This window comes from Fundulus heteroclitus, chromosome 17 (assembly GCF_011125445.2).
Source record: "Fundulus heteroclitus isolate FHET01 chromosome 17, MU-UCD_Fhet_4.1, whole genome shotgun sequence".
Classification (NCBI taxonomy): domain Eukaryota; kingdom Metazoa; phylum Chordata; class Actinopteri; order Cyprinodontiformes; family Fundulidae; genus Fundulus; species Fundulus heteroclitus.
The window spans coordinates 16,422,958-16,436,850 of NC_046377.1; the positions used below are offsets into that span (position 1 = coordinate 16,422,958).

Genomic DNA, 13,893 nt, shown 5'->3' on the forward strand with positions numbered 1-13,893 from the left:
GTTTGCAAACATCAATTAAAGGTTATTGATATCACAATACATTTAATTATTTAATTACTTCATAACAACAACAATAAACAGTTTGTTTTTAACCGTTAACTGAATATATAATAGTCAGGTCTTATTTACAAGCGGAAATTTTATGGCGAATTTTTAGAACGTGGCAATTTACAGATTTTTTTTGTTTGTTTTTTGACCACCAGGACTCCAATAAAAAAAATGGCCTTATTTTAAAATCTACCAAAAAAAATAAAAAATAAATAAATAAATAAAATCTACAACTCTAGGGACCGAAAACATTGAAGTGTCCTGCACTGAATTCAAGTACTTTGCTGAATTGCTGTTGTTCCAAATCACCGCACACTTTGTTATGATCACTAAAAGTTGACTGGAATATTTAGAAGCAAAGAAAATTTAGCAAATAGCGTCCTATCACAGAACCACGCTGGAGTTCTGGGCTCCTGAAAGCGACCAGTTCTTCCTCAAATATTTGTAGAAACATGTCTAAGTGCTCGGTTTTACACACCTGGGGCTCAACTTTTATTATTTGGATGGGTAAGTGAAGACATTTGGCAATATGGTGTATATGTATCACAAAGAATTGCTTGGACTACAATAAATATTAGCTAATTTTATTAGCTAATAGCTAACTATTAGCTAATATTACATACTTAAATTAACTACCACGCCTTCCGGCTCTTTCTGCAATCAATACATTTGGTGATGCTTGTCATTTAATGCTGCATAAAAGTCTTAAAAGATTAGGTTGTGGTAAGGTCGTACAGTCATTGAGAAACCACAATTAACATATTTATCTCATTATGGTATATTGCACGTTTTAATAATATTTTACTCCCATAATCAATACTTACGTTCTTTGTCTTAGTCTTCTTTTACTTCAGACCATTCTTTAAAAACCCAAACAACACGCCATACTAACGTATCTATCCATCATCCATTATGACACATTATGACCCCAGGATCAAACTAAAATAACTACTAGGGTAACATAACATTTCTTCACAGAACAATAAGAGCAGATAACAGAAAATCCCTTATATATCACCATATCACGAGCTGTTATAAGGGCGTACAGTAGGTACACAATGTCCCAGTGGAAAGATTAAAACGTTACTTTATGAAAAGGGAAAAATCAACCGTTTTCTTCATATTGTACATTTAAAATCCATTAAAAAAAACAATAATTGTTGCTTCACCTCCCAGCCCAGAGAAGCGGTAAACCTCCAAATTCCTAAAACTTTTAGATATGAAAAGAAAACGTAAAGATTTTAGCGATTACAGTTTGGCTGTTGCTCAGATCCAGATGGTTTGTTCTGATATTTTCTAACTGCTCTCAATATGTACCGACAACATATTCTAGTCAAAATGATAAAAAACACCCATTATGTTACATTGTTTTTAATCATTTCTACATAAAAGGCTAGTCAAACCTTATCCTTGATTTCTTTAACTGGTCAAAAGTATTGTCAATATTATAATATGCCACAAAACCTCCCGTCTCTAATTCAAATTCCAGTCAAACTAGACGCATTTTGAAGCCAAGCTCACACAGGCTCTCTTTCAGCGGAGCAGGACAGCGAGAGGATGAGCGCTCAGTGCTCCGTGCCTTCCAGGCCACTTCTTGGACAGTGGGTAGCTTTGTGGTTTTCCACCGACCACTTGAACAATCATCCCTTTAGAGGCGTTTGAGTCGGGTCGGTCGAACGGCCAAGTCCACAAACGCACCGACCTTTGTCAACACGCGGCAGATGTCACCTATTTCAAGCGAATACCGGACCGTTCGACTTTACTCAAGCTTGCCATAAATCAGGCATGTCCAAAATATATTCATCTTTCAATAACCACACTTTTTACATTCTATTTAAATTCATAGTAAATACGACCACATCGGTCTAAGGGACTTTAACTCAGATGCAAACTTTGGTGCATTAAAAGCTGTTTTTTGTTTTTTCAAATTATTTCTCAAAATGAGCTAAACACAGCAAGTTTTTTCAAAGAAATACTGGCCTAAATCCTGCTCTTCTATTGCTGGACCAAAAAGAATTCAGTTTCCTTTTTTTCTTTTTATCAATTACTAATACAATTTGCTTTTAATAAAGCAAATGTGCAAACCCCATTTTTAACTGTGGCTCTCCAGTGATTTAACATCATTTTCCTTCAGAAAATCTGGATAATTTGTTTAATTAAAATTATCATATAAAAAATTCACTACATGATTTTTGGGTTATTTTTCATTGTTATTATTTTTTGGCCCTCGGGAACTTTTGACTTGAGAATTTCGGCTCACATGCCAAAAAGTTTGGACACCCCTGCCGTGAATGATGCCACTGATGGCGGTGCAGCGTCGCAACGCATGAAAGATCGCGACAGTTCTGTTAATGCTGGATATAGTTTAGTCTTAAAGAGAGAAGCCATCAGCCTGACAGCTGAGGAGCATTTATGAGCCTCACAGGTAAGAAATCAAGACAATAAAAACAACTTTAATATCAGCCCTGCTCTTCGACAGAGGAAAGACAAGAGGACATGTCATTTAAGTCACAAAAAGGCTAATAGAGAACTTGTAATTACCTAAGCTTGCACATTTCTACAGTCAGCTTACCTACCTGTCTCAAGAGATCAGAGGGCAAAACTAACAATTATAAAAAAAAAAACTCCAAAGTTTACTGCAGTTGTTTGCTTTGGTGATATGAGAAGACGGCTGATTCATGTCTGCCAGCAAACACTAACAGTCATTGGGTTGTTTTTAAGCGGGATGATGATTAAGAGGTGATCCTCTAAAAATTATGCAAAGGAATGATTCTTCAAAAAAAGAAGAAGATCACAGTCAACCATGAGCATCCTCTTCAGGCTGCAGCACAACAACAAAGTGACCGCTACAGATGATCCCTCCTGCCTACAGCCATCAGCATCTACACCTCTTTCAAGAAACCTGAGAGAATTAAAGAAAGGATGTTTAGTTTTTTTTTTAATTAATTACGCGGTAAAATGATTTCCTTTACCCCCCGTGTTCCCCAGACTGTTGGTTAAAAGGTCCCTTAAAACAGCCTTTCTCTTCATTCTTACTGTGATATTATTTTTATTAGTGCCAAGGGGTAAGTTGAGGAAAAAGATTCCCTTCAGGTCTTCTGACGATTGAAGATCGAGATCCTACTGAGTTTGGCAACAACTGCGGATGGGTCAGGTGGTGTAAAACAAACGAAAACACACCCAGTGTAAATATGCTAAAGTACCTCATAATCAATGCAAAGTAGAGCAGCGGATCAGTAATGCTGTGGGCTTCCTTCAATTCAAAAGACTATGGGATCGTTGCTAAAGTGCGTGGTGCTATGTTCTCTATGGAAAACCAGAAAATGTTTAATAAAAATCGGGCAAATGTTTAATAAAAAAAGGGCAGCACGTAGTGTGGGTCGAGCTAATAACAGCTAGCGTGTTAGCCATTTCAAACGGGAGGTTTTCTCCCGGACGGGACCTTTACTCGCCATTTTATATCGCTCTCCAACCTTTTAACAGACGGCGCCTAGTCTGGCAGGGAGGGGGGAACCCTGTTTTTTTTTTTGTTTGTTTTTTAGCTGAATAGTAATCCAAAGCATGAGGACAAATCAGCACAGAGACGACTCAAACTTCCCAGAATGAAATACAAATAAAAAAAATCTAACTTTTTCTTTCAAAAGAAATATCCACGAACATGCAACTAAGATATTTTGTTCATTAAGAGGCAAAAAAGAGAGAAAAAAAAAAAAACTGTAAAATACAATTTCACTGTTTATCAATATAAATGTTCAGATCAACGTTATAAAGAGCGCCCCAAGGCCAAAATGAGACCCTGGTTGTAATAATATTTAGCTAATTTCTTGTTCAGCAAAGCTCTTTCTTCAGCCTAATGTAATCAACGGAGTGGGAAAAATTGCCTGCACACCCTTGGGACACGGTGGAACAGTTTTAAACAATTGAACCCAGCCTGACCCGTAACTAAACAATGCTGTTGACTGAGCAGCGGTCTGAAGTCCACCCAGTCCACCGCTCTGCAGGAGCATGCTGGGAAAACTCGACGCCGTTCATCTCGTTTGGGGCAAAGATGAGGAGCGACACAACACGGACGCTACTTAAATCTGTAAAAAAAAAAAAAAACACGCTAAAGTCTCCGCCGTTCAAACTGGAGAAGCGGACGCAGTGTTTCATGAAGGCTGCATGAACTCAGCTGTTGGTAGGAACTCCGGATTTGGAGATTACGTAATCAGGCCCAGCGCTGATAGGCACTAAACGTCGATAGGGAAACGTACTACTAAGCACCCTGGAATTCGGAGGCTGCCGTGAACAAATGCATTCCTCAGAGCTCCCGGGCCTGAACTGAACCTTGGCACGCTCTGGAGAATAAAGCAAAGTTTCAAACACGACCAGGCAAAGCTGACAGGAGCCCACTGACCTATCCTAGTTTATTTTACAGCAACTGATTATTACTACTGACGGGTACGGTTACGTAGTTTTAAACTCTACATTTAAAATATGCTTTTCTAACGTAATGTTTTACTGTCTAGTTCACTTTTTACATCACAAAACGAACATGAAAGCTTACTGCCGAGCGCTGACAGTCTTTACCGTGGCCAAAAGTGCATCATGGGGGCAAAAAGCAGGAAGCAACTGGACCAATTAGAAAGAGGACAGCCCCAAGCATGCCTGTCATAAAGTTGTTTACGTTTGCATCAAGGTTAGAATTTAGGATTACAGCGTCTGAACATCCCATCCACAGCCTTTAAAAATGGAGGTTTGTGTTGTTGCAGGTTTCTATGGTAAAGCAGAACTTTAATATCAAACCCTGTGGAAGTAATCCCACCTCCTGAACATTTCCACACCCCAAACACACATGGGAGCACAACAATGTACTCTTATTTTTTTATTTTTTTTTGGATATCAACTTCATATAAAGATGGAGGAAATGAATACATGTTTTGTTTTTTTCCAAAATCAAAATCTGAGATGTGTGCAACGCACTTTTATTCAGCAAATACTTCTTAATCTCTTCTTTTGTGAGTTGTTTCAAATATGCTTCCACCAGCTTTAACCACCTAGAGACCTAAAGTTGCAGAGAGTGTAACGCTTCACAATCATGTGCCGCCATGAGTTGCTCTATCACATAAAAAAACATCAATCTCCGTTAAGGTTTGTGGTTGGATGTGGCAGAATGTGAGGGGCATAAGTGTAAAGGCTGTACGTGTGCAACACTATAAATGCTGTGGAGAGAAAACGCGCTTAATAGGTGGAGTTATTGACTAAAAGAATCAACGAGTTTTATGTTGTAAGATTAAAGAAATAAAGATTGTGCAGCCCAGCTGAGGAAACCAGTCCAGTTTCCTCAGTGCAGCGGCGAATCGACACAACTATTAATTATATAATAATCCAAAGCTTACACAGAAAGAAAAACAAAGCTCAAGACTTACAACTCCATTCAGGCAATTAAGAAAAACCTGCTTACACGAGCAAGCAGGAACAGGATATGTTTTTTTAGACCATCTACGTTTCCTATGTTGCATAAAAGAGTTGCAATCTGTCACAGAGCTGAGCTGATCTATCCCTTTTTTATTGCGGCTTCGCGGCAGGAGATTGCTTAAGCTCAACGGGCCAATACAGGACAAAAAAACCCAAAATACCATCCAACTCTTTTTTTTCCATCTCATATGCACATAAACTCGCTCCCACTCCGTCACCTCTGACCTCCTTCCTTGTGCGAGCTCAACAGCTGCACATGACTGCTGATCTCACGGGGATCCAGGCTTTTTTTTGTTGCCCTAATGCGGATAGTCCGTCATAACCGGACTTACCCGGTTTTCCTCAAAGAAGGAACAGATTTTTTTTTATTTATTTTTTTGTAAAGAAACCACCGGTTCGTCACCTTGCAGGCCGACATGAAACACTGGCCCTCTCTGACCGGCGGAGCAAACCCACCGGACGCTTCGTGAACGGTGAAAAACAAAAGCGTTTGTTCCACGTCTTCAGGCACTTTCCACTGAGCGCGCCAGCAACACGGACGGGAACATAATAGAGGGAAACGGTATTATACGAAAGGGAAGGGGAGATCCTTACCTCACCGACAGGAAACTTTGTTGTTGGTGGTGTTTTCTCCTCTATGGAAACCCCTCGGTTCTACATCCACAATAAGAGACTTCAGGAGAGCGTCACAAACATCAGCCCTTCAGCAATAAAAAACTATCTCAACTTGTTTTTAAATGTGTAAAATAAAAGAGTTTATAGAGTAAACTGTGGCTTTAAGAGAGCGGGATGCTTAGGAAGACGCCTTTTGAACTGCATCATGGGTGTTCCAGCGAGGCCGCTAATAAAACACGCGTCCCAGTGAAGCAGCCTCCGCTCTAAACGGGAAAACTTGTTCTAAGATTAGCTCCATTCTGGTAGAGGAATCGGTTCACGTGGCCGCTAAGAAAAAGAGGAAGTCTGAGTTTTCACTACTGCTCGACTCCAACTACGTTCCTACAAGAAACGCACACAGCCGCCGTTGGCTTAAAGCTTCCTCTGAACATCGTGGCCCTCGGATGACTGAAAACTTCCACTGATTCATGCGGCCCTATTAGGCGATGACGGCCACCCTGAGGACGGCAGCGGTTCCCTGTTTGACGTGACTAAGCGTGCCGTGGTGTCAAGTAGCTTCATTTATGCCTCAGATTGCTTTAATGTATCAAATGTGCCCAGCCATCCTATTTATCTCAGGAGGAACGTTTTATTGTAGTGTTTAAAGGATCAAACAAAGAAGTAGACGAGTGTCAGATTTGTCCAAACAGAACTAATCTCTTCCTATATCTGTGATTAATGAGTAAAAGCCATTCTTCATTTTAAAGTAATTTAGGTTGTTGTTGCCTGAATAAAAATTTAGACAGCTCTCTGCTTTTATCAAAGTAACACATTTATTTCCAGTTCTCCTTTTTCTGTGAGAATCATTTGCCATATTTTTTGACAATGTCTCACTTTACTTCAAGCCTGTCAGTCTCTCCTTACCTGTTTGCAGAACTACCCTCATCATGTTTATGCCCTGAAATCGTTTCACTGAATAAACATCACCCAACAGGGTTGCTGTCAAATTGATCCTACAAGTTTCATAAAACCAGATTTAAAAAGCAGTAACGCCAGCAGGGGTTGGCTAGTGTACATTTTTTAAGTCTTTTTCGGCAAGAACACTAGATTTTAAATATCTGCAGGCATTTCAAAGTGTCCATGATGAGTAACTTAAAGTGCCTTGTATTAAGAGACGCACCGATAAGGATATCGGCTCTGATATCGACTAACTAGCTGGATCGGACACCGGATGATTGATGCTGATCCAGTCATTTCTTTTATTATTAATATCATACACAGCAATAAAGTTACAGCGATCTAGTCACTTCTATGTTTGCAACGGCGGTCACGCAGACCACCCACAGCAGCTAGCGACGTCTGCAATTTGGAAACATTTCAAGTTGCGAGAGGGCGCGATAAGGTCGGTAAATTCAAAACCACAAACTTAAATAAGCACCATGCTAAAAAACATTTTCGTTTCTTAATGTTTATTTCAAACCTGATAACTTCACTCACATGGCAAGGTGCAGTTTATTCATTCAATGGTGGTATCGGATCGTTATCAGCCGATACGCTCAGCTCAGGTATCGTATCGGACTGGATCGGTGCATCTCTACTTGTAAAATATAGTTTCCTTTTTACAATATATGTTCCATATATTCAGCATTGCCGCTATTCTCTTCATGGAAGCCCAATGAGTGCATTGGCAAAATAAAATCCCTATTTTCCAAGAATTCAAAAACTGTAAATTCGATTGAATCGATTAAATGGATTTATCGGCCAGCCCTACTCAAAAACATGGAATAGCACAGCGCCGTCTCTACCGCACCTTCTGCTACACACTGCCCATCAGCTGGCTGAAACAAAGGGTTTTCATCCAATTGCAAGAAAGACAAATGTGCCTGTTTAGACATTCTGATGAAGAACGCTAAAGGAATGCCTTCGACCGCTCGTTCATAATAAATAAGGTCAGCCTCTAAAACGTGTGCTGCTTTTTAAATTAGAAGGGTGAGAAACGAGAATATTGTGGCAGAAAGAGAAATAAATTTAAAAAGGGTTTATCCTACTTTACTGTTTAAGTCCATGTATTAGATTCTAAATAATCAAATGGATTAGACAACATTACGACTGTAATAACAGGGTACATTAATTCAGGAGCAGCGTTAATAATCGTTTCTCATCTGTTGCATTTAATATACATTTTTTGAGCATAAGTAGTGGTGCCAAACGGTGTTTAAATATTCAATGTGGCTCACAGCCCAGGGAATCACTACCAAACTATTACCTCATGTGGAGTCAATGAAGATTGGATACTCACGCTTTCCACAACGTGGGAACATGTAATATAGCTGGATAACGACACTGAACTTAGTATTTGAGTTTAAACTCTCATTAAGGGGGAAAAGTAAAGATCAATATCTTTGTTTTCTTTTCAGGAATACAGAAAACATTTTTTCAAAAATACTGAGACTAACTAAACCAACACCGTGGTACTGATTTCTTAATTCTCCTTGTAAGCATCCACAAAAAGAAAGCATTTATGATGCGAGTAAAAGCAATGGATGATGGACAACCTCAGAGTGACACGAGCGTTGAGATGCCAACGTGTAGAAAGGTTGAATATTGACTAAATATTCCACATTGGATGCATTTTTTTTGGGAGGGTTTTCCTCAGGGTGGCCTTGGAGCAAGAGCAGGAACTGGTGATGGCATGCTACCTTTAATCCTGCTTATCTTATGGTGAGAATCTACCGACCCACCCATGCAAATGTTAGGTAAATGAATTTAAACCATTTATTTCGTCGTTTTGGTAAAAAAAAAAAAAACTACAGCTAGACGCTTTAGGCACCTCGTTTATCCTCATCGTTCAGACTTGGGGGACACATGTTAATGACAACCGCATAGGCTGAAAGTTGACAGCCAAATTCCCGCTGCGTGAAAAGTGGCTGAGCCGAGGGGGCGGCGTGTTTTAGCCACGAAGGGAGCAAAACACGACTTTTTTCGTGGGTAAATGCACCGATCTTGCAATGTTGTGAGCCCTGACCGACACGGCATGCACCACTGGGTTATCTCCACTTGCGAAACCCGCCCCGCCCTTTACCACTACAGGCAACCAGACACTGAGAATAAATGAATTAGCTGTCATCCCCGCAACACCGACGCCGAATTTAGCAAACAACGCCCCAGCTGTACTAGCTTAACTCCGGGGGCTTTTAAAGCTCCGTAAAAACAAAACAAAAAAATATATACATGTACACTGCAACACAGGGGAGTGAATGGTGAAGGAGTTAAAATTCAAAACTCTACACTTTCAATCAAGTTCCCGCTTTCTTGACATTTTAGCGACAGCTTGCGACTTTTATTGCTGTTTTTAGGCTCTACTTGGCAAACTAACCTCCCCTAATTTGGTAGGAAGACTAAGTTAGCCCCCAGTTAGCTCTAATGTTAGCGAAGGAGCCACAGCCCCAACAGCCAAAAGTTAGCATAGCAGTTACAATTCAAAACTCCCGGCGTAAAACTTACCTTAGGTGGGGGTTTTGTCGTTCTGCACTCCTCGGGTTTAAATGAACACCTGTTGGTTTTGGAGATGCCAGTTAACAAATCTTTTCGCCGCTTTTCCGCTCAGCATCGGCACCACGGCTCAACTGACGGACTGTTGAGAGACAACTTCCAGTTAGCGGCAGCGAGGGGTTCCACATCCGGTCAGGCTTTTCAAAATAAGATGCATATGTGCGCGCGCGTATATATATATATATATATATATATATATATATATATATATATATATATATATATATATATATATATATATATATATATATTACTAAATTATTTTTTTATTTATTTATGAATGCAGAAACCTTAAGTGAAGTCTCTCCAGGTGCTGCATAGACATCTTTATATTTCTGTTTGGGTCATTTTTTTTATTCTGTTCAGTTTCCTCCATTCCCTATTGTGTTTTTGAACAATAAAGTCACATTATTTTTTATTTCTCACATTTTTTGTAGTCCAAGGATGCTGAATCAAGAATCTTTTATTGTCACTATGTGTTACCATGTTGATATTTCATTTGAGGCAGACACTACGGAGCCCCTGAAGGGACATTGAAGGGAAATAATTGTTTTAATTGTTTAGTGGCTCAGTAGATACCGGCTTAGGATGTACACCACAGGTGTCAAACTCAAGGCCCGCGGGCCGAATCCGGCCCGTCAAGGTAAATTATCCGGCCCTCAAGAGCCAAAAAAAAGGCACTTCATGTCATAAAGTAGAGGCATATATCCTTTTAAAGTGTATAAAGTGGCTAAAACTGTGCCTCCTGTAAGTGTAACTCGCCCCAATATCAACTTTTTTTTTTACAGATAAACTGTATAAACTGGGCCTAAGGTTGCTACTTTTATGTTACTGTGCATTTTTTATACTTTTATGTGAACTGGAATGAAATTATGAAATGAAAAGTATCATCTATACACGTGCAACCGGCCCTTTTAATGACTTCATGACGCCAAAGTGGCCCTATATAGAAATGAGTTTGACACGCCTGATGTACACGGATAATATGACACTCAGACACAACAGATTTAGTGTTTAAAGGAGTTTTTTTTACATTAAAGCAAGCAGATTTGTTTCAGATTCAAAGAAATCTACATAACCGGGCAAGCCAGATTGATAATGTGTTGCTCTCTCCATTCTGCACATTATCAATCTGGTACTGCTCCAATCGAATCCATTTGGGGAAAAGAGGGACAAGTTGCAGAACTTTCCAAGCTGAGTGGGAGAAGCGACACATAGTGCCCGCCTAAGGTTGGTTTTAGCCAATCACAGTATCAAATGAAAATGTAAGTAACAGGGGTATAACAATACAACAATAAATCATTAACTATTCAATTACATCAATGCAAAACATCGATCCATATCATAATTCTTAAGATACATCTTTATTTTTGAAACTTAGGCATGAGACCAAAGTGAACTATTATAATATTAATAATTATTATTATTATTAGTTTAAAACTAGAAGAATGCTGTTAAGTAATTTAAATGCCTGATGCCTGTAAGAGCTTAGAAATAAATTGGTCAAATCATATTTGGGTTTACTTCAGAGTTAATATAAATGTAAATAATAGTATTAGTTGGGCAGGTGAAATTGCATCATATCAATCGTATCGATTTAAAATCGTAACAGACTTTGTTATGTCAGCAAATATTGTATCGTCATCCAAACAAATTGATATAAAATCATATTATTGGGACTTAACCAATACGAGTTGCTCTCAGATGCACTTCAGAACAGGGGCCTGTGGAGCTTCAATATCGAGGAATTCAGACCAAGGCATTGCAGTTCCACTTTATATAAACCATAACTGAAGTAAAAATGTGCAATAATTTGATCTTTGCCCTTACTTCCCTTTATTCATGTTAGCCTTGTTTTATAGCAAATGTTCTGTTGGGTTTACAATGACTTTGCAACTGCCTTTATTTTCCTGGGGTAGTCAAATGTTAAGCTTTTATTTTGAAAGCAAATGTTCTTGCCTTCTGGGGAAGTAGGAACCCTTTCTAAGGTAACATACCTTAAAACTTTTTGGGTCACTACCTTCCAGAAATTGTGGGGGGTTTCTGAGGCCCTAAATGTATTTTCAGAGGTCGCCAGCGAAACAAAGACCACTCCTTGCTTCATAAACATATGATGATTACGTTTAACGCTATTAAATCTTGTTCCAAATATATGTGTGAGTATATTTGTTTGCATGCCAGTCACTAATCTGTTCCAGTGAAAGTCTGTGGGGGGAATCTTGCTTTTAATTAAAATTAGATTAACTTGTTATGGTGCCTTGTTTAAAAATAAAGTGTTCTTCATTCTCTCCCTATGCAATGTTCAAGTAACCTTTAAATCTGCATGCAAATAAATGTTTGCTACATTTTCTACGAATTTAAATTAGGAAGAAAAAAATCTATATCGAGATGAATGTCTTTAAGGTTCTTAAATTATGTAAATATTTAAGAAGGGGGAACAATATTACAAATTAGGCCAGCTCACTTCCACACGCCGCTGAAATGTCAGTGCCGAAAAACCAACATTGCTCAAACAAGCACTACGCTTCTACAGAAATAAAACACCGCAAAAACACAACTATTTTTGGACAAACAAAACTTAAATTGTTGCGTGTTTCTTTTTTCACAAGCACAAACCTCTGAAGATAAAAAGTAGAAAGGAAAAAAGAAACCAACTAAAGCCAAAGTCTAAACAGGGGTCTATCAGACAAAGGGCTATGCAATGCGTACGTTCAGACCCAAATGTGTGAATAAACCATAATTTAAAGCACTAGCTTACTCAAATTTGAGACAAAAATACATTTTTTAAACATTACAATGAAATCTTTCTTGGACTAAAGAAAAACAATAAAAAAAGGCACAGCCAGAATTAGCTTGTGGCTGCAAACAGGTGCACTGTTTAAGATTACGTGTATGAAAGCCAGCAGTGGGAACCAAGTAAGAAGTTTACCCAGTTCCTTTAACTGTGAAAATTTCCCCAATCTCACTAAGTTTAACCACACAGGTGGCTGTGGAGCTCTTGTCTTGTGTGCTTTGGGAATTTTTGAATAGAGATCACAAATTTGCACATTTATAATTAATACATCTCTAAATGAGGCTCTGTGTTTGGTAGCAGCTACACGAGGAATAAAGAAACATTGTTTTGCGTGGAGAATAATGCGGAATAAAGCATTTATTGACAATAAAAAACATAATGAAGGCGGGGATACTGTGAGAAAGCAATGACGATAAAAAATAGGTTGTATAGTCTGACCTCTGATCAATGCAATCACAATGCTTTAGGGGTGCTTAGAATAGCGTGGCAATATAAAAATGTAGGATTTACAAGGAAGAAAATAATAAAAAGCACATAAAAGATGAAACCTGTTACATTATTTTTTAGTGTTTGTAATCAAAAATCACATTGTCATCAGCATATCAATGAACATTTACTTAAAAAAAAAAACTTTCTTTTTCAAGGCAGGGTGAATGATGTACAGGATTGAACTGCTTCAACCAAAATTAGATAGCACTTAATCTTAGGCAAGTTTATTTCAGATAGATTTATCAAATTTCAAACAATCAAGCAGTGCAATTATCAAAGAACTTACATTTTAAACTTAATCATCACTGTTACTGTTTTGGGTTGTTTGGGGTAGAAAAAGCTACACTTTTATTAATTTGAATTCAATTTAAAAGCACTTTATTAATCATAAAATATGATTAAGTATAAATATTTGCCCATTAGAAGGAAAGAATAAACAAATCTGGTTAATTCTATTAAATGTTAGTCTAATTTAATTCTAACAATCTTTGTTTCCCAGCATCATTCTGCACCATTCCACTTAATTGGCGGTGCTTAAATGATTGGAAAGTCCCTAAGAATGTATAATGTACATTCTAAGCACATATACACATTTCTATCAGATCTGTGATGTAATGCATATTTCTAACACTTAAGAAGTCTAAATAATAAAAAAAACTATAATATGCCCTATTCTCCAATGAATAAAATATGAGCATTTAAAAACATTTTGGGATCTATAAACATTAAGGAATTCTAATTCTGCATATAAACCTCTTAACTTAAAAACCATTTGCATTCATAATACCTCTTTTTTTTTTTCAAGCTTACGTCTCTCTTCACTCAGAATGTCCTCTTTGTTAGCACCCTTTTTTGGCAGATCAGGTTCGGGAGCAAATAACCGACAGTCATGCATAGTTCGAGTTGCTGATCCTCAGTGTCGTGAGCATCTTTCCCTACAAACGACCTCCGTCTCCAGC

General features: G+C 38.3%; 1 protein-coding gene across 4 annotated transcripts in view; it reads right to left on the bottom strand.

Moving 5' to 3' along the window:
- The window catches only part of pacsin2 (protein kinase C and casein kinase substrate in neurons 2), a 30,712-nt gene extending 20,949 nt beyond the window's left edge, over positions 1-9,763 (bottom strand). For 3 of the 4 annotated variants that reach the window (XM_012869731.3, XM_036148869.1, XM_012869730.3), the window contains exon 1: positions 9,604-9,763. The gene's annotated coding sequence lies outside the window, so the exon portion shown is untranslated. Of the gene's footprint in view, positions 1-6,099; positions 6,207-9,603 lie in introns of all 4 variants that reach the window. The other variant, XM_036148868.1, reaches the window with a different exon arrangement.
- Between the last annotated feature and the right edge of the window lie 4,130 nt (positions 9,764-13,893).